Source organism: Spodoptera frugiperda, chromosome 29 (assembly GCF_023101765.2).
Source record: "Spodoptera frugiperda isolate SF20-4 chromosome 29, AGI-APGP_CSIRO_Sfru_2.0, whole genome shotgun sequence".
Lineage (NCBI taxonomy): Eukaryota > Metazoa > Arthropoda > Insecta > Lepidoptera > Noctuidae > Spodoptera > Spodoptera frugiperda.
Genome location: NC_064240.1, coordinates 2106777 through 2133092, shown reverse-complemented (window position 1 = coordinate 2133092; position 26316 = coordinate 2106777). Strand labels below are relative to the sequence as shown.

Sequence of the window (26316 nt, the reverse complement as noted above, 5' to 3'; positions counted from 1 at the left end):
TATGAGAGAAAAAGGTGACGAGAGTCCCGCTCGCACAGACAAGCCTTTTGTGTTCTGAGGCACTAATTTGATTGTTGCATCAAAATTTAATATTCAAGCCAACAGGAAGTAAATATCCATTATACTTCATACTTCTGAGAAAATAAATGAATCTATATTAGTTTTATGTAACACGATATGATCTTAATGGGGAGTCTCACCTTCTCAGGTAAGACCCGGTGAAAATGGGCTTCGGTGAAAATGATACTCATTGCCCCGTACTAAACTTATGTCCTAACTTCAGTTAGCATTCATGTATTATGTGAACCTGTAGCTATTTTGGAAAACACTTAAGATCAGCCTACAGTCTCCTAACCTGTCATAAGGCGATAAGGAAGTTTTATGACAATTTCCAAAACATTTGACTCCATCTTTATGTGAGGTGGGCAGTCCGTTCAACCGTTTAACGTTACCCCTTAACAGTATTGCCGTCGTGTCGGGCAATTGGACCAAACAATCCGTGAAAGCGGCTACCGGCCAGGCGGCAGATAGCCGGGCTTACGTCATGGACAGCTTATAATTCTCATTGATTACATCCGCACGGAATTTGACACAATTCCCAGGGTAGTGTGGTGTAAGGGTTGTGTGATAGCGGGGGTTAAAGTCCTACCCAATTTTGTATCTTAATTAATTTGATGTATGAGACAGATTATATTATATGTTTTAAATAATGCATTTTTGTACTCTCTATATTTTATGTAGCAAACATTTTGTCAGTAGTTTTATCTCACAATCGCCACAATCACAATTAAGAGCAGCAGCGCGACAATCGCCGCGTCACAGCTGAAATGCTGCTCATGCATGCATGAGTCAAATACTGCTCATGAATATGAGCCTCTAGTATAGGTTGAAACTATTCGAGTTCCTCGTCAAACAATTACGTTAGGGAGTCAATAGCATAATAATTAATATATTACTCTATATTATGTACGATCTACAAAATTTCACCAACATAACCAATAATGTAACGCTATTTCTTATAACTTGAGTTACATTTTGGAGCGAGCAAAGAGGGTTTGTTTTTATCGCTCGCCGTTGATTTCTGTTTTAGTACTTTTTAATGGTACCTCTCTGGCGAGATTTAAATACCCTACATTGTCCGTCCGTAGTCGCGGGAATAGTTCCAGCAGCCATTTTAAAACGAAAAAAGTTTAAATTCAAACTCTTTTGTATTATTTAAATACGTGCTTTTCGTAGTAAGTTGTGAAATTTCGTTGAAGTGAAATTCGGTTGGCCGAGTTTTATTTTAAAATAATATTTGGGTAGGATACGTTTCGTTGTTATAAAAATAGGTACTGCTTTGTTCGTGTTCCTTTTATATTTATTACTTTTTTGGGAGGAACTAAATTACATAGATATATGGGAATATTATGTGGATAAAAAGAAGAAGCTAGGTACATATCGTGTTTGCTAATCCCTCCAAGACAAGTTTACATAAATATTATGTCAACATAAAATCATTCGTTTACTCTTTACACAACCGCTTCAGCCAGATGCTAAAATAAACAATTTTAAAACGGAATCAACTCCATCTGGCGAGCAAATAAATAGGGATGGCCGTTGTCGTTTTAAAATAAAATAAAATAAACAATTAACGCGTCACAACGCAATGGATGATGAAAAAACCGTCAAAGTTTATCGGTACGAAACGGTCGCACGGCACTAAATTGGAATCTGGCACTCTATAAACCTTTAATGTCAATAAAGCGGTCCCTCATCAAGTGAACCGTAAAATCGGTGGGATGCCGGTTTTTACACCCGTCACCGTGATCAACGATGAAATTGTTCTTTTTTTACCTTTGCGAGCTCTGATTGTTGTCGCGTGCAACGGTGCTGAAGGCTGCGTGAAAAATATTCAATATTTTTTTGGCCAAAAACGAGATTGGAACCGACATGTTTTTATTCTGAATGCAGGTGAACGAAAAAAAAAAAACTTTAAATTATTTTCAAATATTCAGTAAATTCTCAGTTTATAATAAGGATAAATCTAAATGTTGAAGTTTATCTACTATTTTACATAAAATTGGTGAAGCGTGTAATGTAAGTCAAAGATTGTCTTTTCGTAGATCGTGCTACGCGCTACGCTTGAACGGCTACGCGATTAAAACTCGTAGCACGTCGTAGCGCTGCGTAGCAAACTTTCATTTTGATATACTATGAATTTGGATCTACTACCAGTTATTTGATTTTTTAAAGGTAAATTATCATCTGTTTTAGATTAAGGAATTAGTCAGGGCACAAAAAAGGGATTACCAATTGTGATTATAAACACATTATCAAAATAAACTTAGTACTCTGTATAAGTATAAAATATGCCTAAGATTCTGAGTTAAATAATAAATAGTTCATTGAATGAATGGGACTGCAGCTGAATGCAATAAGACCGATTTAATTTGCCCACCGTTCACTTGTGGGCGTTTCACGGAACCATTCACCACAATATTTAATGGTTTCGTTCGCGAACAGACCTCGCAATTAATGGCACGGGATTTATTACTTAACTTCCGTATAGTTAAGGTTGAAATTCTTTTAGAGAAAAGTTTTATCAAACAATTAGTTTTTGTTTAAGGAAAGAAGGATAGACTCCTTCCTGTTTTTTGTCTAGGGATTTTTTAAGAGTTACTAAACTAGGTTCTTCTACGATAGATCTTATGTTATTTCAGATTTTTATTATTACTTAATTAGCCACAAGATGTCCTCTCCTGACGTAGTTCTTCTTCAATGACTTCCAAATCGACCAGTTCTATATTTTATTGCTATATAGCAATAAAATATAGAAAGGCGTGACGAATATTCGTCAACGTTAACGTCACGCCTTTTATTCCCGGAGGGGCAGGCAGAGGTGCACATATACTGGGCCCAATTCTAAACTCAGTGCTACTATTGAGACATTTTCGAAAAACTGAAAAAAGCCCAGTAATATATTGCTCGACCCGGGAATCGAACCTGATATCCCTTGCCCAGCAGTTGCACTGGCGACCACTCAACTAACGAAGCAGTCACGATGCTACATTCGTATAATGAGAAAATTAATAAATTATCTTTTTAACCCAACATCACAATTTGAAAAACTTCACGCAGATCGCTTACAACCGTTCAAAAAACAAGACAGAATAGAAGCTAAAGTAATAAAACTTTTTAAAGACCACAGACAGAGTACGTACACTTGTACAGCATACAATAAAAGTTATAAGAATATTGTTCGTACCCAGTACATACGAGAACAAATTAATCTTTGTCGTTTACGACTAGGTTTTTATGTGTAAGTACGTGGGCATAAAATATTTAGAGGTTAGAATTTGTCCCGGTCGAAAAATGAGTCCGGTTTCCAGAATATGTATTACGGACATTCTGTTCTTTGTGTAAAAACGTCGCTATACTTATATAATATGGCCAACATTTTTATACCCTGGTCAAGTATAATTTTAACAAAGGAATCGGTATTTTGGGTTTAAATTTTTTTATAGAGGTAGTAATAGTGGAAGGTTTTAGGTTTTTGTTACATGATATATTATCATAAAACTATGTTTTATTGGAATTTTTTCGTTCATTATAATCCCGACGTTGATATAAATGTTTTAATTTTACTTTCGTTACGTTCGTAAGGTTGCAAAAAACTGATATCTACGGAGTAGTATTAATACTTCCAAACAGATATATTTTTTTTAATTAATCAATATTGTTACTATCTTATGAAATCCCAACAAATTAAAAGTTTTCTATTTGTGTAAAATTTGGACATTTATCAGTTAGGGTACTGGTATTTTGCCGTCGATATAAAGCATCTAACAGACATTTACTATCGATAGTAGTTACTATCTATAGAACAATTACGTGTGGAATTAATTTAAACGCAGTATGAAACAATGTTCATACTGCGTTTAATACAGGAAATTAAGTACCCAACTACTCATATTTTTCCTTAACAGATAGCGATACAAACAACGCCCACTGTTACTCATTTACATTCTAGTCTTTGCAATACTTTCAACATATCAAAACAATATTTATTTTGTGCGTTTAACAATAAACTATTATATGGTGAATCTCGTGAATGTCATGTTTACGCAGCGTGATGATAAACCAAACGCGTGTGAACCTGCTAATCCGTTTATCAATATAAACATTTCAACAGTGTGATTGGAATACTAAAATTTGCATAACATTAGGTATAGTAATAACAGTTATTAAAAAAATGCAGTAGATACAAATATGTAAATAGTATAATAATCCAAAGTAGAATGTCTCTTTGGCCAAGTGGCGCCAAGTGCTACCCGGCAAGGGGTCTCTGGTTTGATTTCCACGTCGAACAAAATATTGCTAGTTTTTTTTCGAATTTTCAGAGTATTGAAATGAGCTCAGTATATGAAAATTACATAAGACTTATAACAGAAAATGTAAAAAGTGTGTGTACATTGTACAGTGGCATTACGTGCCATAATGTGTACTTCTGCCTACCCCTTCAGGAATAAAAGGCGTGACGATATTTATTTATTTATTTAATCTAAAAGTAAAACTCACAGACAGACGTCTCATTTGGACGTGGATACAAAACTTTTCTTTGTCAAGCAGAACTTTTATTAAATGCTTATTTTCGTTCGTCTGAAGATGTTCTAGCGAAAACAAGGCCTTTAATTTTCCATTCATCAGAACTCCACTTAATATTCAAAGTGACAACGTTCAAAAGTTTATTGCTATTTAACGAAAATGGCGACATGTTCTATCTTTTATCTTAAACCTTTCTGTTTTGGGATTGTTATTTTTAGCACCTACCGGTCGGAAGATCAATATGATTAGGTTGAGGTAATCTTTAAAAATTATTCCCCGTTTTCCTATAAACAAGATTTGGCTCACGTAACGGTCCACGTTAGTACGTAATTATTAATATACTTTTGCAGTCTAGTGTTGTTAGAAAATGTTTCAATATCTACTAACACTATTTCCTAAAATACTTAATATTGCTTTTAAAATGTATGCGTTAGAAGCAAACTCACACATCAACAAACTATTTGTGGTACTGCTGACTAAAGGCCAACAGAGAAGGTTAGAGCATTAATCACGACGCTTGCTCAATTCAGATTAGCAATTTTAAATTTAGAATAATTAGAAATTATAAGCCCAGGTTTTCTTACGATGTTTTCCATCATCATTTATCAGTGATGTCTTAATAATCTTACTAACTCATACAACTCGAAAAAAATCACATTAGTACTTTGGTTTCGCACCCTCATGCATGAGAAGCGGGCCGTCTTAGACTTATAAATCTATTTCTACACTTTCACAATTTAATCAGACACCAACATAAGTTTTCAGCTACTCGAAATACCACACAACCAGCCTTTAACAACAAGAACTTCGAATTCACACACACAAGCGAAGCAACAATTATAAACTCGTCAAAAGTTTAATTAAAATCAGGTCAGTAGTTCTCAAGATTATCGCGTACAAATATGCTAACTTCGTTAAATAGTTTCCAACAAGCTCGTGCCAGTGCTTAACAATATTTATGAGAAAACCGAGTTTCTTTGCGCGCTATATTTTTAGACGGAGACGATAAATTCTTTACAAGTCTTTTGTTGCAAGCACACTGTATTTTGTTTTTATAGATGCTAGTTTCTTATATTTTCATTTACAAAAACTATTTCATATTATGAATAGAATCAGGTGTTACTGTAATAAAAAAACAAATTTTTTAGTCTTTATTCTGCATGTAGATATTTTCAGCATACGGTGTTCAGCAAATAATAATATGTTTCCTTCTTCAGGAGTTGTCGGCCCTCTGATCAAGCTTGTATTTATAGTGGAAACTATTTTAAGCAATAATCTAATTGAAATAGAGCAATTGTTTCAAAAACAAATAATAAATTCCTTCATTTATTTGGACCCCGATTTTATCTCTAGTATTAAACTACCCAAATATCCTTAACATTTACATACACACACGCATGTATATAGAAATCAACTTTTTATCCGTACATTCATCCGTCCAATAGTCATAAGGGCTGAGCGTTTAAAAGTAATAACATCTCTTATCACCGTATAATTTCTGTGCGAATGACACGTAGGCGCGCAGCTCACGATATGAGCTCTCTCACATTACAGATAAACGTCTGACACACTGATGGAAAGGCTGACGAATGTTTTTATATATTAACTTAAGTAATTCACCACCTTCTGCCCTTCTTGCTCGGTTGAAAAGTAGTCGATGTGTAATTCCAGGCTATATTCTATCTCTGTGCCAAGTTTCTTCAAAATCTGTTCAGTGGTTTTGGTGTAAGAAGTAACAAAAAATACCAACAACATTTTAAACATGACCTGAATTTTGTTAGTGTTTGATAAATAAACAGTTAAGTTATTAGAACAAACAAGAAAATTATTATAGTAAAAACTATTTTGTTCTTTTCAAGTTAAAGACTACTATTATTATTAACGAAGAATTTCTAAATCAAAAAGCGTATAAACTTTTGCGCTTGACATTCTCGACCAGTTTGCTTGCTTCATGTATTTGTGATTAAAACTTTATTTGAATACATTTCAATTAATATTTTTGAGGCACGAAGTGAGTACGGGGTATTTATCATTTCGTAAACCTCTTATAGGAATCACGTCGCAGCAACTGCGCTCGCAAGACCGAAAGACGCAATTTATTATTCTGACAAGAACGTCGCCCCGTTATATTAATAATTCACGCTCCATCAGAACGTAAATATTGGACTTGATACGTGGAACATGCAAACGAACTGAGGAATTTTTGTGGGAACTCGGAAAAAGTATGCAATTGGTCGGAAAAAATGGAAAAATCGTATTTAAATTAATGTGATTGATTTACATGAGTTGCTACGAGTGTTATTTGTTTCCTACATTCTAGAGTAGATAATTAACTAGGTATGTCTAGAAGATCAACCTGTTTAGGCTTTTCCACCAGAGATGCTAAGTTGCTGTGGTTGCGTTTGGCTTCGACCAATCATATTTATTGGTACACATGGCTTAACATTGGTAGAAGAGACTCAACTAAGTTATGTTTTTATATGGAAAGATGTGTGCTCTGGGTGTGTGCTGTCGCACAGCTATACCTATATAGCTAAATGACGGTGGATGGTCACATAGTTTCACAGTTTAGCTATTACATCTTCGTAGCATAGCACGTCTCTGGTATAAAAGCAGCCTAACTCCAGTTATTACCTGAAACGATATACACAAGAGTTCTACACGCAGTTTAACACCAACTTCTGTATCTTCACACTTAATTTAAAAACCGCACTCACGGACAATAAACCCGTTGTACTGTAGCTACCACACAAGCTACAAATGTGAAGGAAAAGTAATTTGATATGGAAGGTCGTGTGTAGCGCCGCCACGCAGTCTGTGAAGTATAATCAAATTAATCGGCAGACATACTCGACTCGGCACGGCAGCAGCGCTTTGAAACTGTACCTTTAGTTTACGAGACTAGCAAACTCTTGCATGCCCTGTACCTATGTAGTGTTGTCATGCTGCAAACTGGAGGATAGATTATAGATAGAGATGTGCTATGCTACGTTGCTGTGGATACGTTTCTCTCCCACTAATCATATTCATTAGTAGCGTAGTACTCATGGAAACGGACTCAGCTAAGCTGTTTTTTTTTGTATGGAAAGTTGCGTGCTATGGCTTCGGATACTACCGATGCGTCGCATACTCGAGCTGCGCAAATTCCTCGCATAGTTACATAGCTTGGTAACGGTCACATAGTTTCGCAGCTTAGCTATTACATCGTCATAGCATAGCTACATAGCACATTTCTAGAGGAATATCACCTTAAGAATTAAGTGAAACTCATAGTACTGGTAAAAAGTGGGCGTCACATTGTAAATTCGCATCTCTGCGTATCAATTCGGAGTTTAAAGGCGTAGTCGTTATGATAATGATAATTAACATAGTAATTTGCCCTCTATCAAAAGTTTTAATTTGACAGAGAATTTAATATGAGAAATCTAGCTTAGCTTCGCACGGATGCAATTTGTTCGAATTAGCATTCCTTGCAACTGACAGTAACTGCTTTTATTAAATTCTGTTTTGAAGTTAATGCTCAGACAAATATTATTAGAATAATCTTGAATTAAGTATTTTATTCTTTTCTTATTTGGTATAGAGTAGGGGTTCCCAATATTTTGTTGATCAAGGACCATTTTGTAAAATGTTTGTTAGACCAGGAAAGTTACATAGCTTAGTATCAGTGGAAACGGTCACATTATTTCAAAGCTTAGCTATTACATCTTCATAGCATAGCTACATAGCGCAACTCTAGAGGAAAATGACATTTTTAGTAGGTACTTTTGAAATTGTCTATAAATAAAGAAATAAATACTCTGTCAGTCTGTCCGTTAGGAAAGCTAGGTTTCACAGCGATGTAACTCACAGAAGAGTTTGGTAAACATTCCAGTAGTACCGATGCAGTAAAGCAGCATTTTAATCTAATGTTCTAATTACACATCTAACTTTCTCTAAAAGCGTCCAATTTTAATTTTAGATTGACCCACTTAAAAGTTTCAAGTGCCAATCGAATATAAATTGATTTCATCTTAGCTTTCAAACTTCCTAATTGGTTTAAGCGTTGGTATTCGATTTATTTTTAAATCTCGTTTTTTTAATAGATCAAAATCGAAAAAAAAATAATAATTTCGAGGACATCTTGAGAAAAGCAGAATTAAATAAAAATAAATCTTAGGACTCTGATACGTAAGTCGATTTTAGCACTTAGCCTTTTGCATACTGCTATTTACATATGTATGATCAACTCTACATCGAAAAATTAAAGATACTTGCATGCGTCTCTCTTACTATACAAACATCACATGTATTTTCAAACGTAATCCTTAATATCAGAGTTCATTTTTGTCTAACATAATAGTATCATGACTTACATCTATTCTTTCACTTGACTTAGAGTGTATCACAACTTTGTAACAATATTTCCTAAAGGGGATATTTGATTCCCTAGCTCCAGAAATGACTGTAAAACTTTGGTACTCCATATCTAGGGTTAAAAGCCGGGCTCTCTTAAGCCTGATTGGTGTGAGTCATTTGTTAACCCTTCCAACGTCTGACCTCGGCCCGAGTGCATGATAAACGGTCCAAGTTAACACTCCATTTAATTTTAACTACCGTTTGTTTGTAACGGGCTAATATTTTAATTGACAGCCCTTTGGATTTTTGTACCCCTTTTGTATTGAGCGGTGGTGTGATTTATGTATGGTTGTGTTTTTAACGTGATGTGTTTAAATGAGTTATATTCTAAGTTTTGCAAAGAATTGAAACTGAAATATGGACCTTTTATTTAAATAACTGATACGACCTTCAAGAAAAGAGCGTATTCTTTTTAAAAACCGAGCAACCAGTGACTCCTCTGATGTTGCGGGTATCCATCTGCGGTGCTAATCGCTTACCGTTAGCTGATCCGGCTGCTCTTTTACCTCGTATTCCATAAAACATAAATGTCTTACGTCTCATAACGTAACCGATTAGCGGAGCTCCGGCTCAAAGCAAGAGAATGAACGATGTGATTTTTAGTCAATAAGAATCTGACACTCCCTCTCGCCCCACCCAAGGCGGGAGAAGTACCTCCTTAAAAAAAGTTAACTACTGATTTTATACTAAAAACAAAGCAATAAGTTAATATTATGTCATTTCAATGTAATTGTTGAACGCACATCGCACATATCGCGTGACTTCCATTTTTAATGTGAAACAATTTATTTATGAGTTGTTATCACTCGGTTATTGTTTATTTAACTTATTTGTGAGCTGATATGAAGGTTCATAACATTATTACTGCATTTTATATTACGTCGAAGATTCTCGTATGTTTTGTCGCTAGTGTCGTTTTTTGCGCACCTTGTTATTGTAATATGTCAAAGGTAAATTGAAATAAGTAAATATACATACATAGAGCGGATAATCCTTTTTTCAATGTTGTTTTGTTATCTTATTTTTGTATCACAGACATTCATCTTTCTGGTACTTTTATCAAAAAACGTGTAAGATTATTGTTAATTATTATGTTATCGGCATACTCACATAACTGTTTGACGAGGAACTCGACTAGTTTCAAGCCATGCTAGAGGCTCATATTCATGATATGACCTTCTAACCGATTAAAATAATAATTAATTTAGTATGTCTTACGAAAGTTATAATAAAATTAAAGATTATTGAAATAAATTGTTATTTAATTTACAGATTACTCATTACACTCCTCTGTGTCATTACCAAGACAAACAAACAGAATGCATTATCTTTACATTGAATTTATTTAAAACAAAACAAACACAAGTTATGCAAAACTCTTTACGTGATACTTAATAACATCTTACGCTACTGTAACTTGCAAGCTAGGAAACTAGGCAGCAAAATGCACGTCAAAACAGGCATTCACAGTCACCAAGTGCACTTACATCCTGCACTCGCATCCAGGCTACATAAACAGGTCACATGTCAAACACACGCCGGCAATTCATTACTGCAAGCCAACCAATTAGAGGCAAGCAAAAAAATTATTGCAACACCGCCATATTTCATTGCCAGAGTTAAAAAGTCAAAGGGATACACAGCTCAGTCATTGTTGGCTTCCCAACGAAATATTTCGAGGGAAAAAAAACCTTTTTTAATGAAATTGCAGAGCGTTGTTCGAATGCGTGTGTTGTTTTTTATTTATTTCGATATATGTATGTATTCGTGTTGTACGCTTTTTAATCTGTGTGACATTTGATAAGGGTAGGGTTGTAAGACTGTGCGAGCTGCGGATGTTTGTGTGTGTGTGTGTTTGGTGATTGGCCCCGCGAGATATTTCATTCTGTCATGCATGTGTTATATAACGAACTAAGTTCTATCAACAAGTAATACATAAAGTATTTTTATTATTAATGTGTATGGTCATCAAGAATAAGAATATGTACCGAATATCAGATCGATTGGACGTCAAGGAGGGGTCTAAATGCCAATTAATTTTACCTAACCAAAATTAGCGGTATTTTCGAACCGATACGACCTTCAAACTTTCAAGAAAAGAGCGTATTCCTTTTTAAAAGGGCGGCAATGCACCTGTGACTCCTCTGATGTTGCGGGTGTCCATGAGCACCGCTGATCGCTTACCATCAGATGACCCATCTGCTCGTTTGCCCCCTATTCCACAATAAAAAAAACAGGTCAAGCTAAATAAACCGTTTAAAAATAAAAACATGCGTTTTTGTTATCAGTCACGTTTTCAAGACACTTCAGTTGTTTTGGTAGCATATTTCTTAACTAAACACGGATAAACAATTTTTGATTTATGACAAAATGTCACCGCTAAATAAAATTAATTAATTTCATCTACGCAATAATTGTCAAAGTATAAACAAAACAAACATTGACTCTTCATAATGACAGCCAGAATTAATTAAATAACTCATATTTATTTAATGTCGTTCGTCACACGTTTAATTATTTTGGGCGTACACAAATGGCTTGTTTAACCACCTTTACAGAAATAAATGATTCAATTTATATTTAGATTGAAACGTTATATAGAAGTAGGTATTGTTAATTACAATTTACGATTTATATGGAGTCTCGGAGTAGTTGTAATGAAACTCTTGTTTATTTGTTCGCACTCGAAAATTGCATGAATCCTTAGAAAAATATTCTTTAATTTCTGTTAAAATAGTGACAAGGATCAGGAGACTCACTCTTGAATCCAATTCCCATCGATGGACATTGATATTGTGAAATTTTGTACTCTTGAGTTGTAAGGTTGTAACACTAGCGCCCATTGCATCCGTATTGCGTGGATATTTAAATAACTAAATGGTATTGCGTGTCATGTGTATGTGAACTTGTATGTTTGTAAACGCAACCACGACACAGAAGAAAATCCTAGTGTGGGGCACGGTTTAAAAAATATTTATAAGTATTCATTTACAGTAAACGTAAAATAATAAGAGCATTGACCTTATTCCCTACAGTTTATAAAGTTTCAACAATACTCGTAACCTAAAATAATGGAGGTTCACTAAAGCAAAGTTATAACTTAGATTACAATTCGGATAAAGTCAACCTCTCCCCTTTTTATTGAGAGCCACTTCTAGAATATATTATTATTAGGTGAGTGCTACAAAGCCGCTCTGAATATAGGGTAATTGACACTATCTTTGTCAGTTGTATACTAGCTCGTAATTGTAATTGATTTAGTTCGTACCTGATTTACTTTTCGTAGTTTATAACTAACGCGACATGCCTACAGTATTAACTTACATTCTTACATACATACATAACTTCACAACTGTTTTCCGTGGAGGTAGGCAGACAATGCAACGCCAATTGCTACAAATTTTACATGTAGCTTCATCAACAATCATCACCATTTCATGCTTGCTCGTCGATTAAGGATACTTTTAATTTTGCCCTCCTTTAATATATCGCAAATATTATCGATATATCTGTCTAGGATGCTAGGTGTAAATTGTACCTATTAATATATATCATCTTAGCAAAAAAAAACACCTCTTTATTGCTTCACCAAACAGCAAAATCAGAAATGAGATGGTCTCTTACTTACTCTATGATAATTTAGTAAAATCGACTGTAAAACAATAAACTTCATAACAATAAAAGAATTCAAGCCCTAATAAAATGCTGAATACATTATAAATGAACACTAGGAACAATGTAAAAACAGTGATGGATATTTCACACGTCAAGTGCTTAAAGCATCAAAGCGCTGGCCTGACACGTTTGTTATGTATCTTGTTTTTTGACTGAACATGTTCAACACTTTTACTAAATCCTTTGGGCACGAGTATAACAGGAGCGATCGTTACCAAATCCGTGTATAAAATTATTCAAGTATTCATTATAAAAACTGTCATGCGTAGATTACACATTGGTATGGAATTCCACGTACGTATATTTTTTGGGGATTTCAAAAATGTTTTGAATTGTATGTATATTGAATATTATATGCTCCGAAGTTTATTTATTTAACTAGCGGACACCGCGAAGTTTGTTTCACCTCGAAATTTTCTCTGCCCAAATTTGTAATTTTTTTCTTACATAAGAACTTTCTCCTAACAATAACAAACCCAACAAATTAGATAAATCGGTTCAGCTGTTCTCGAGATTTGCGCTTAGCAATACATTTAAAATGCATAAAATAACACCATTGGCAAAAAGAAAGTAAAATTATAATATTGATTGAATAATACGAGGAATGATTGAATAATGCGTTCGAAAATTCGGTGTAGGATGCATAACAAACATAAATATATTCTTAACAACACACTCCATAATAATATTACATAAGACGCCACGTGCAGACTTAACTTTAAAACCTTTTCAAAAATAAACAAAAGAGTAACCTAAGTATAGAATTTTTATATGAAGGTACAAAGGGCAACACTTGGGCTATCACAATATTAAATATCAAAGGTCTAACAAATAATAAAGGGGACATTGGATCGCTGCTGATCCACTTTATTTGAAAAGCTTGTGAAACTCGCGGTCTGTTTAATCAACTAAACAGAATTTTCAATTTTCAACCCTAACAGCGTTGACATTTTCTTCGGTGTTCTTTACTGAATTTACTTTGATGTGGTCGTTAGAAATCCCTCTATTTAAGGTCGATTTTTGTTTGAAATTTTAGACGAGTACTTGGAGTGAGGGATTAAATGCTTTATCTGGACTTATTGTAAACAGAAAGAATAATCTGATTGCCTCGTTTGTCTCGTGGTCAGTCGTGACCCAAGCACGAACAGAAGAATCTGAATTCGATTTCCGTGCCCGATAGACATATTATTGACACTTTCATTTTCTAAGTTCGTACTACTGCAAAGTTTATTTTTGTTTAGTTTTTTTTATACCATGACGCTGGCAAGAAATCACATGGAAAACCTGATGGTAAGTAATTACCAACACTTGGGGCATTACATGTGCTTTACCGACCCTTAAGAAACCTATTTACTCCCTTCTTGAAGTACCCCATATTGTAGCCTACTGGGAAAACCTCAGCAGGGAGCTCATTTCACAATCGGAGGGTCCGTCGACGGAAATTTCTCTGAAAAAGTTTTATATATTTTAATGTGTATATCAAACTAAGGCTCAAGTATAAATTGACCCTCTATTAAAACTTTATATACCAACAAGTTTACTATGTCGATATATACTACAGAATACTAGAGCAGTCTAGACTGATAACAAAGCAATGCTGTAATATTGAAACTGATACTTCAACGAACATCTTAAAGCACATCCCACCAGAAGTCTGTTGACACACTTGAAACGTAGAAGCCGAGTGAAACAGACATAGACATACCTTTACCAACATCCTCAAATTAAAAACCAACCTTAGCACTAACGACATAGAGTCCACAACAACTGCAAAATTAAATTTGTTCTGAAAGGTAGCTAACCAAAATCTGAGAGGACTGACACAAGCGATTTTGAACTTTATTCCTTTAGGAGTAATGGTGTTAGTGACTGCATTGTTAAAGTTGTATCTGGACACAATAGCATCAAATGTGGACATGGCTACGCAAAGCTGTACCTCATTTATCGATATTGTACGTACCTTAGGATGGGCGATCATGTCGCTCAATATGCTCGGAAACGGAATAGTGGTGGGAAATTATCGATAGTTTTAATTTTTAGGCTAAATAATGATAGTTATTTTTTTATTAACAAAACATGATATGTTCTCTATCAGTCAACGAGATCCGGATTTTTTTTTTTTTTTTTAGGGGTGAAAATCATCCAAACGGAGTGTCAGACTCTTACTGACTAAAAACCACCCCGTTCCTTCTCCTGCTTTGAGCCGGAGCCCCGGTAACCTTTTACGTTGTCCGCAGCTCCGGATCGGGCATCAGCCCTACTGGGCCCCATCTATGGTGGTCTTATGGCTCTTTGAGGCGCGCGCGGAACGCGACGCGCCGTACGCACGGGTCTGGTTTTGTTCGGGCGGCGAGCTACCCTTGCTCGTCGTCCGCAGACCCGCACTTACGGTGGCCGGAGATCGTCACGCGATCCCCGACGCCCGGAGTGTCTTCTGCGGCGGCTGGGGCGTGAGGAGGATCGTTCCCTCACGCGCTCCGCCTCCTCCTTAGCTAGCATGACTGCTTCGCAGAAGGAGGAGACGGCATCCCATTCCCCCTCGCTCCGCACCATGGCCTGAACCAGGGCCGGACGCGAGAGGTCACCGTCGCCGATCACATCCCTAAGGACACGGCGGTGCTCAGCCCATGCAGGGCACACTGCTACTGTATGCTCCACTGTGTCCTCCGGGTGGTCCTCACAATGACGACACCCGGGCGTTTCCTCCCGCCGAATCCGAAACAGGTACCTACCGAAATTTCCGTGTCCGGTAAGCACCTGCGTCAGGCGGTAGGTGAGGACGCCGTGACGCCTCTCTAGCCACTCCTCAAAGAGGGGACTTACCGCTGCAATAACAGCGAGCCCAGCCCTCGGTTGCGACAGTCGCTGCTTCCATTCCGCCATGATATCGCGCCGGAGCTCATCCCGCCACGCACTAATCTGACGCGGCAGTGGGGTTTCGCCCCGGCGATGCGCCTCCGCACGCAAGTTGTATACGTGCGCGAGCATTTTCGCCTCCAGATCCCACGGCGGTGATCCCGCAAGGAGGTTAGCCGCCTCCCCGGAGATCGTGCGGTACCCACGGATCATCCGTATGGCCATGACCCTCTGTGATGAAACCAGCGCCCGAGCTGGTCGTCGCCTTAGATGTGGCGCCCACACCGGGGCCCCGTAGAGGGCCATGGACCGCACGATCCCCGCGTACAACCTCCGGCAGGAGGCGTTTGGTCCCCCGAGGTTGGGTAGGAGCCGCTTAAGAGCAGCCCCCGTTCGTTCCAATTTGGGAGCCAAACGTCGGAAATGTTCTTCAAATTTCCACCGGCTGTCGAGGACGAGTCCCAGGTACTTCATCGTCACCTCGACGCCGATGGAAACCCCTCCTGCCATGATCTGAAACCCACCCGGAGGTGGCGCATTCCCGCGGCCATAAAAGCACATGGCCTCGGACTTATGAAGCGCCACCTCGAGTCCCAGCTGCCGGATCCTTTCAACGACTATCGCAACCGCTCTCATCATCAGGTCGGCCGCCGCCTGGTGCGACCTCCCGTGTGCTAGTACCAGCGTATCGTCAGCGTAGCAAACCACGCTGACGCCGTTCGGGAGGTCAGTGCGCAGCACCCAGTCGTAGCCTATGTTCCACAGGAGTGGTCCCAGGATCGATCCCTGTGGAACACCGCACGACATCTCTCGCCGGTTCCACTCACCTCGGTGACCGGGGTAGATGACGGATCTGTCCGTCAGATAAGCCTCGACTATACGACCTATAATCAAATAATAACACTCAAATAACGAATAAATAACCTTGAAATCAGAATCACGCCTCATTACCTTCTTTAAAAAACGTAAATAAAATAACAATATCGACAATATTTCACATCACTATGCGAGTCGGAAGCGAGTGGCATTTTACGATCAGTGCAACTGTCCGCTAATGTACACGACTGTCCAGCCGGCCGCTCGGTGGGAACGCGCCAGCTTGTCTTTACCTATCGAAATGTATGGGAAGTACTGTCGCGCACAACTTCTTTTGTCTCGTATTGAGTTACTCTAGTATTGTGTTATTGAGACATTTGTAAGGATAGATATAGAGATAAAAAATGTGGATGGTTGTATTATATATCTGTATGATTTTGAACAGACAAATATTTTTATCATTTTAACTTGCCAGAGCGTGAGACCACCTGAATTAATTGAAATAATTATACGGCGAGTCACAACACGACTCTTAGTCATTTGAACAACTACTTGTGTTATGTCTTGCTATTATTAAGAAAGATTAGGAAATGTAGTCTGTCCAGCCCTCAAGGATAATTATGATGAATACGATTAGAAACCAAGAATTTAAACCAAATTAGGTAATTTTATCTTATTATCATTAATATCTGCTTTTACTACGGTCAGTTTGTCAGTAATTAGAAATAACATGCCATTTACCTATGTAAATATATTCAAGCTTGAGAGGTCTTTTGTCCGTCCATTGTGCTACAATACCTGCGTGGCTTCGTGCATCAAAACGTAACGGTAAGCCGCTCATACGTGCAACATGCATTGTCTAGCCGTTCCAAACGTTTAAACTCTAATATTAGGCCGTTAGTAGAATAGAATTAATATTGTAATGTTAAAGTCGTTTTGTGTTGTGAAAATGTGCAATTAATACGAAGTGTGTGGAATGATGCCACGACTTAATGCTTGACTTTTACCCGTAGATTTTGGACAATGATTATTGCAGTTGCTCAGCGAAAGAATTCAGCCAGGCAGAGTGCCTACTTCAAGTACAGCTATTTTACTTCACAAACTATAGTTAGAAATCCCAACCTGCGGACTGCTTAGCGGGTTACCGAAAAGCAAGTGTAGGAATAGGATTAGTTTTTAGTCAGTAAGAGTCTCGCCTTGACAAGATGGGAGAAGCCATCTGATAATTTTCCCCCTTAAAAAAAACGGCTAGAAATCCCAGTGAAAAACTATTTCCAGTGCGAAGGGAAAAATACGTATCATTTTAGTATCAACACGAGCAATACAACAAAATACAACACCCTATACAAAATTAAGATGCAAGCTCAGTCAAGTACGCCCCTAATTCCGGAGTATGTAGCCACAATAACTAACGGACAGAAACGGGAGGCAGTTAGCAGCAATGTGTGGCACCGAGGAACCATTAGCCAGGCACGCAAGCTCGGATTGCAAAACAATTTAGGAATTTGGAATTTCAATGTCAAACGTTGGAGCCAGACCGTGTTTACGCCAGAGTTACTGCGAGTGTAATTTACATACGTTAATCTGAGGAGACTATACGGATGATGATGGGGTATGAAAATTAAAAATCTATTTAGTCCGTCAGTTAGGTAATGAAAATATTATAGACACGTTTTTTATTTTATCATATAAGATAACAATACTTGGATTAAACGAATCAAAATTTAGGAATGGGAGCAATTACGTCATTTTTATGTATAAAATGTACCTAGTCTGTGATAAAAGTGATGTCACGCAGTATTTCAAATCGATATATTTTCAAAAGTATTTGTTTCCGGAAAATAAATAGAAATCCGTGTCTAATATATTAAAATATTCAATAACACGAACATTAAAATAATTTAAAAAAAGTAGAGGTCTATAGTATGTGTGCTGATCGCTGCGTGTGTAGACATTTTTGTGCTCACCTGTACTAGCACTCGATTCTTTCATTAATGTGATTGTACACTTGCATACTACTTCCACGTCGCTAACAGATACCAACGCGCAATCGAGTATCGATTTATTTTACCAGTCGAGTCAATTCGATTATCTAAACGATATCCTTTTTACTTCTTCTTTGAAAGTCGTAATTTGATTAAAAACGATATTACTCTTGAAAAGGCTTCCTACACTACGAAAGTCAGACAATATTATTTTAAGCAATTTCAATCTCTCTTCTATTATTTGTTGATATCCTTCATACATACGCTATGTACCTTTAGTACACAACTATGTAGTAACGTTTGTCTAATGGCAATACATAGTTAGTTGGTGAACCTACTGCAACGTTGCAGTCGAGCGATAATAATTACAGTTTCGGTTAATTGTAGTGTGTATCATAGGTACTATAAACATTGTAAAAATAATCGTAAAAAAACATTATGACAAGGGCACGGAGAAAGAATCCGTGGAGAACTAATATAAATAGTAAAAAAAAACCTATTGCAACGCACCTGTAAGAAATTAGAATCAAGAACATAATACTGTCTTTATACACATTTACAATAAATATAACATAACTATACATATACCATATACAAAAATTGGAATACAACTCAACCTACAAGGGATTATAGGGAAAATATTATATAAAAGATTTCCAATATAATCGATGTAATATTATTATGTTGTAACCATTGGAGTGAAAAGCCCGCCATTCCTCTTATTAAACTTATAATAGGCACTTGACAATGGAGTGCGTCGACCTCAACTCTATTCAGACCGCACCCTGCAAAAATCATTCAATGGCAATAGGAAACATGCTACATTTAAGTGTAATATGCTCGACGCTCGTAATATGACATTTAGTAATTTGATTTGAGGAAAAATGGCTTCCCTTGTTTGATAGTTGAATGGAATCATTTATGGGGTCTAGTGGGTAGCTGTATGTATGTATAATATATTAAGAATTTTTAACGTTTTTAGTTTAAAAACCTTGCCCCACTCTAGGATTTCCTCCTGTGTCGTGGGTGCGTTTACAAACATAGACATTCTCATACTCATGACACACCCAAAACAACAATTTTAATTTTGTCATTTTGTCCTTATCTTTAAACTCCTCTTTCTTTATAAATATATTATGCTCATAGTCATGTTTACACAACAATACTCTCATTACTTGTTACACGTACTGCTATTAATGTACCTAGCGATTAGAATTCCTCATTTCTAAATATTTATGTTTACCTGTGGATAGCGTTGTGGGTTACATTATGACCACAACAAGTCATTGTTATATTAGTTGTAAGATTTTATAATGTAACTGTTTGCTGTTCCTCAAAATGAAAAATAAAATAAAATAAAATAAAACAATTCCTGAGGGAATCGAATCCGCTACACGTTACGCGGTAGCCGATTGCCCAGCCACCGCGCCAACTGTGCAGTCAAAAATAATAAGATACTGTCCTATATTTCTATAAGTATCTTTCTTTTTGTAGCTTTGATATTGATCAAATTAAAAGAAATATCTGGGTACAAATATAAATATTTAGGTATCTTACAAACTTCTAAAATAGTAAAGTAGGTAACCATTATAATTATACAAATAATTTGTATATATTCTAATTTATTATATTAAAACTTACTAAAAATAGAAATAGAAAGTTGTTCAAAAGTATCCATCCCCCAAAACTCAGTATAATACAAAATCAAAACATTGAAAATTGTTTTAATATAAAGCACTTATTGATAAATTCCGGCAAATTGTTGGCAATTTATTAATATTTGATCCGGATGAAAACGGATTAACTTCTTGATGCGCGACCGTTTCACGTCAATTAGTATCGGAGCGATCGCTTGCCGGTTACGGGTTAATTTGAGGATAGCTGAGTACGATAATATAATGAGAATTAAGTATTCCATGGTTAAAAGTTATCATGGTTAAATATCGTACCTTTTTATGGTATAAGCTTATAAACGAGCAGACTGATCACCTGATGGTAAACAATCGCCGCTGCCCATGGATAACTGAAACACCAAAGGGGCTATAATTGCGTTGCCTGCCTTAAACTATCAAATATTGAAAATTTCGAAGGCTTTGTGGAGTGAACACATTGTGATGAAAATGAAGTTCATCATAATCTTTTAATATGAAGATTTGATCACCTTTTCGCGGAGACGAATACCAAAAATAATCATATATCATATTATATCATCTAAATATTCTAAGCGAAAGACGTATGTAATTCGTAGCAATTAGTGTTCCATAGTCTCTGCCTACCCCCATGGGAGACTGGTGTGAGGCTATGTATATGTATATGAAATCTAATTATACCTTCTGATGAGAAAAGGCGTTTGTACAGTAGTGGTCAGTTATAAGCTGTTGATGATGATGAATTTGACTATTGTTATTTCCCTAAGACTCCTGGCAATTCGAAAATTCAGTAGATCATCAAATCTATGAAGGATCACTGAAAAGTAAAAATAAAAATATTTTTTACCGAAGAAACTACCCAATTATAGACACAATTCCAGTCAATTCCTAACCTAGCACTAAGTCTTAGAAACATAGCGTTGTACCATTTAGTAGAACAAATGGCTAGTGTGGTCAATGTATCGATATGAAATCGATAGTTTATGTGGAACAGGATACCGCTCTATCGCCATTTCACGACATTACACACATTTCGTTATTAGTAACGTATAGACCTTTCTATTTTTCTCTGTAATACCAAAAATATTACAACTTATATTGTCTAGGTATGAACTAATACTTAAGGATTATTTTGGTAAGGACTTTTCTGGGCTTTACCGGCAATTGAAAATTAAAGAAAGAGATTACTTCTTAACAAACTTCTTTACAACATAAAGCATTTTATTGTTGTCGTTTTTATTCGTGTCATTTTATATTTTTGACAGAAATAAAACATTGATTTCACAATCTAGAGTGCACTTATAGCGTGGTGGCTTGGTAACCGGCTTCCGCGCATCGTGTAGCGGGTTCGATATCCTGTATGGAACCACTATTTATGTGATCCACAAATTATTATTATGTTGTCTCAGGTCTGTGTGTCATGTGTATGTGAACTTGTATGTTTGTAAACGCACCCACGACACAGGAGTAAATCCTGGTGTAGGAAAACGTTTTAAAATAAATCAATCTAGGATATGTTTTCCAACTCCAAATTCCCACTTTCCATTGACTATCAAACTAACTAACTAGAAACCAATAGAAAAACGTTATAACATTTCAAACATCAACTCAACAGCTTCATAAACATTTACAAATACACATTAATGTAAGCACGAACATTTAGACGTACACACACATACTGTGGTATTGAGATTAATCAGAAGTGACGTCACAGTGCACTGCAGCCTGGTGGCATGGCGTAACAAAGGACCTGCTAGTAGCATGCTCCTTTGTATGGACTTGTACTGTGTGTATACTGTAGGCCTAGGTTCGTATGTGTTTTGTCAGTACTTGGGTAGAAAGTAATACCTAAGTGTATGTGTGGGGTTATGCTGTAATAACTGTGTTGCAAAGCAAATTGTGTTGTATTTTAGTCATGTATTCTTGTTTCGGATTAAAATTAATACGTAATGTTTTATGATTTTCTGTTTTGTTCTTGGTTTTGGTTTAAACTGAAAAATGTGTGCTATGGATGGCTTCCTTTCTATCGATACATCGCATACTTTTGCTGCTCATCTTCGTCCCATAGCTACATATCTCTAGTGGAAAAGCACTCTAATACCTAAATGTTACTTAGCCTTATTCCGTATTTGGTTTCTTTAAAACTTAGTAACATAACAACGAATTCATGCACTATTTACAAATGTTTTTATCCACAAAGGATAAACATAACATTCATAAAAAGAAGGCATAAAGAGTATCCTCATTCTGCATAAAATAATTATGGCATAATAATTTATTCTCTCTGCTATTCTTTGCATGCAACAAAGAGTTTGTAATTAAATATTAAACTTATTAGCGTACATGACCTTCTTCCCTGAAGATATATGATAAATACTTTAGTTTTACCTTATATCCTTTTCTTAATACCGTATAAATGTTTAAATATTTCAATGATTTGGTCGAGCAATGAAGTTATCTTACCGTCATACTCAGAGTCATTTAATGATTACATAATTCAATCCTTAGCAATTGTTTTCAGAGCAAAATCATTACTGAGGAATAGTTTAAGTAATTAACTAAAAGTCATGGTTTACTCACGAGCATTATTGGAGAAAAACTCTACTAGTTTCGAGTCACCTGCGCACTCTGCTCATGAGGAAGAATCCCTCTGTGAACCGTAATTATTAGTTAATTTTGTGTAGTAGTTATTATAAAAATATAGTATAAGCTGAATACGGCAGATAATGTTATTAGAACAACACTAATGTACTACTCGTATTACATAAAAACTAACATAAATTACTTGTCTAATTTCGAACCACTCCTCCAATACTGCTTCTCAGTAATCCACTTGTGTCCAGAACCATATTAACACAAGCAACACATTTATATTACATACCCTCCACGATATTCTGCGTCTACACAAATACGACTAAGTCACAAAAGAATCTCCAATCATAGACATCTTTGTGACGAAAATAATATCCAATATAGTAGGAGCCCTAACAAACAACCACATTCCCCTCTTTGTTCATAATCCAAATGAGAGCGGGGACGAAGGGAGGTCACGTTACACTGGCCCTTTTATTTCGCAACAGATATTTTTTGGACGAAAGTACTCTCTAAATATTTGTTAAGAAAATAGAAAGAGGTGTACGAAACATGTCACAAAAAAGGTTTAGGTGTGTTAAGTCTGAAAACAAACGAGAGCAATTTCTTTCTGATCGCGTGTCTATTGAAAATTGGCGCGGGCTTACGTGAGATCCGCGTGTGAACCGGGCTTGTAGCGTAGTATTTTGAGTAACAATACATAATGTTTGTATCTCGAGTGTCGAATTGTCGAGTGACCTGACTTTTTATTGGAGGTAAATAAATGCTATGCGTAAGGATTGTTTCGTTTTGATTGTTTTGTTTTTTAAGTGTGTGCGACTAGGAGTAGGTAGGTAGAATGAAAATCGTACAATTCTTCCAGTCATAATAATGCATAGGACTGTGGACAGTGCAAAGTCAAAGCATTTATTACAATTAACCCTTTATTAGGCATTTTTGAAATGTCAAATTCTGTCTGTTATTCTGTCTATCAGTGAAGCTAGGTTCGTTCCAAAGTCTAGTTAAAAATGTATACCCAGAGCGAACACTACTAATATTATAATTATTGTCTTGAAGATTGAAAGATACTTTGCGAGAGAAGGAGGACAAATATGTTTGGATACTACATGATCAATTATGATAATGCCTATATCGATCAGACATCGATCATAAAACATTACATAATACCTAAGTATATAAAATTGATGAAAAATGCATTATAAAGTCGCATTATCTAGCTCAACAAAACCGTTTAAACTAGTCGGCAACTTTGTAAGAATTCATTGAGCTGCCACCTCCCATAGCCGGTGAGTAATGCACTCCATAACTTGTTATAGCTCAAGTTTTACATACGAGAACATGTTGCGAACTTTTCTTCGACAATTTGTTTCTTTTCTTCCACTTGATTCAGTGTAAAATTGTGTAAAGTGTTTCTCTAGTCTTGCTTAAGGGGGGGCAAAATTTTCAAAGAGTTATGTTTTGTCCTTTTCTGTTGCAGGTCAAGTTATAATATCATTTTTGGTAATTATATTACTTACTCCGTTGGCTCAGGTAGCTCCTAAAGTGAATCTTGGTCTTTGATATGAGACTTCACCATGTTTAATTACTCAGAAATTCGATAGTAACATATTCCATAGTTAAAAAAAACGCTGCCCCTCACTGGGATTTTCTCCGGTATCATAGGTGCGTTTGCAAACATACACATGACACCCAGACCCGAAACAACAATAGGGTAGATGACTAATTTTTATTTTAATGTCCGTCTTGTAGATTATTTTAAAATATTAGACACGTATTTTTTATTTTCTTACGGAAACAAATACTTTCAAAGATATATCGATTTGAAATATCGCGTGACGTCACTTTAGAGCACGTTTTATACTCTATAGTGACGTAGTTAGCTCCCACTCCTATACTTTGATTCGTGTTATCTAAGTATTGTTATCTTATATGACAAAATAAAAAAATACGTGTCTACATGATCATTAATTTGGTATATTTTTTCATTACCTAACTGACGGACTAATTAGATTTTTAATTTTCATACCCCGTCATCATCCCTATTTGCACATCACACAAAGAGTTGTGTTCCATGCGGGAATTGAACCCGCTCCACATTGCATGGCAGCTAGTTGCTCAGTTACCGCGCCAACCGTTCAGTCGCCAATCCTGACATGGAGTCACCGATTTTTGGATAACAAAAATTACTCGAACAAAATCATTTACTTTTTTAATAAGCATTAAAACACAAACCTCCAATACTACAAACTACATCTAACAACAACTCTATAAAAAACCTAAAACACAAAACTAAACAATTTTCCGACTCGAAAAATAAAAAGCGTACAACCTCAATGCTCATTCAGGCAATGGTCCTCATCTTGTACTGCACCACACATCTCCCCATCTTTGCTTGAAAAGACGCGTGCCTTTGAGTTCTGAGTTCCGTTGCAACAAAGCTATTACATACTGCCTGGCTGATGAATACAGGGATACCTCGCAGTTAGCCTCGCAGTTTCTAAGGCCATTTTATCTAGCTGTAAAGTTAGTTTCGTCTGTGTATGTGTGGTTTAGTTACGAGTGTTTAAGTTAAAGAGCTGGTTCAGTAGCTTTATGTAGTTTAATGTTTTGTGTGTGGTTATGGCTGTGTTGTGTTTTGAGAATATGTAGGTTATATATTTGGTATTTAAGTTATGATTTGATTAATTATCTAAGCTATCTGTAATGTAAGTAATGTGGCTATTCATCAAATAGTAGAGGGTATAATAAAACTTTATAGAAAGAGAAACGTTTTCAAAAGATAAAGTGCGAACCGCTATTTTTTTAAGTCGGGTAATATACGAAAAGCCTTCTCGTAATTTTGAAAAATAGTATGCTGAAAACCTCATTAAAATCTGTTGCTAAACGCGATATAATCGCGAACAAACATACATACGAAGAAACATACAAGTCAAACTGAGAACCTCTGTTTTTTGAAATCGGTTAAAAAACAGTATTTTTTACTCAGTAACAGCGAATACAATAGGATTAATTATATTATCAGCTAAATTCATAATTTGAAATTCTAAAAGCTTTCATCGTTAAAATACAGTGCCAAAGAAACCTTAAACAAAACGGGGCCGTCACTTAGATGCACATTACCGGTTATAAGCGGATAATACTGGATTTAACTAGCTTAAACTGGTGCAGGCAGTTCGTTGTTAACGAGATTTGTATAATGTGCTCCAGTTATGAAAGAGTTTGATTTAGACTTGAACTATTCATAATGAGATTATGTATTTTATATATTAAGTAAAGACTAATTATAGTGGTTGGTTTGAAGCAACTTTAATTAAGTTAGTTAAGCAACGTATACCTAACCTGTAGATGAGATAGAAAAAATGACCATATTTAAGAAATGTGAAAATAAGTTTTTTTTTACAGGCAGTACCGAAGTAATGATCATGTAGTGTGTTATTAATTGAATGAGTCAAAATAGTTACTTGTGAATTCCGTTCTCTCGTAAAATACATATCTTTCAATCTTACAAGGCAATTCTGACTTGACTGCACGGTTGGTGCGGTGGCCAGGCAACCGGCTGCAGTGTAACGTGTCGCGGGTTCGATACCCATACGGAACAACACTTTGTGTGATCCACAAATTGTCTGACTTGGTTTGGGTGTAATATGTATGTGAAATTATATATTTGTAAACACAACCACGACACAGGAGACACCCTATTGTGGAGTAACGTATTTTTTTTTTATTAATATGTGTAACTTTCTAGGACAAATACTCAC

The 26316-nt window shown here is 36.2% G+C and overlaps 1 protein-coding gene across 3 annotated transcripts in view; it reads left to right on the top strand.

Annotated features, from left to right (window-relative positions):
- Positions 1-26316, top strand: part of LOC118268162 (tolloid-like protein 1) — a 117668-nt gene that overhangs the window by 46076 nt on the left and 45276 nt on the right. The window lies entirely within an intron of this gene.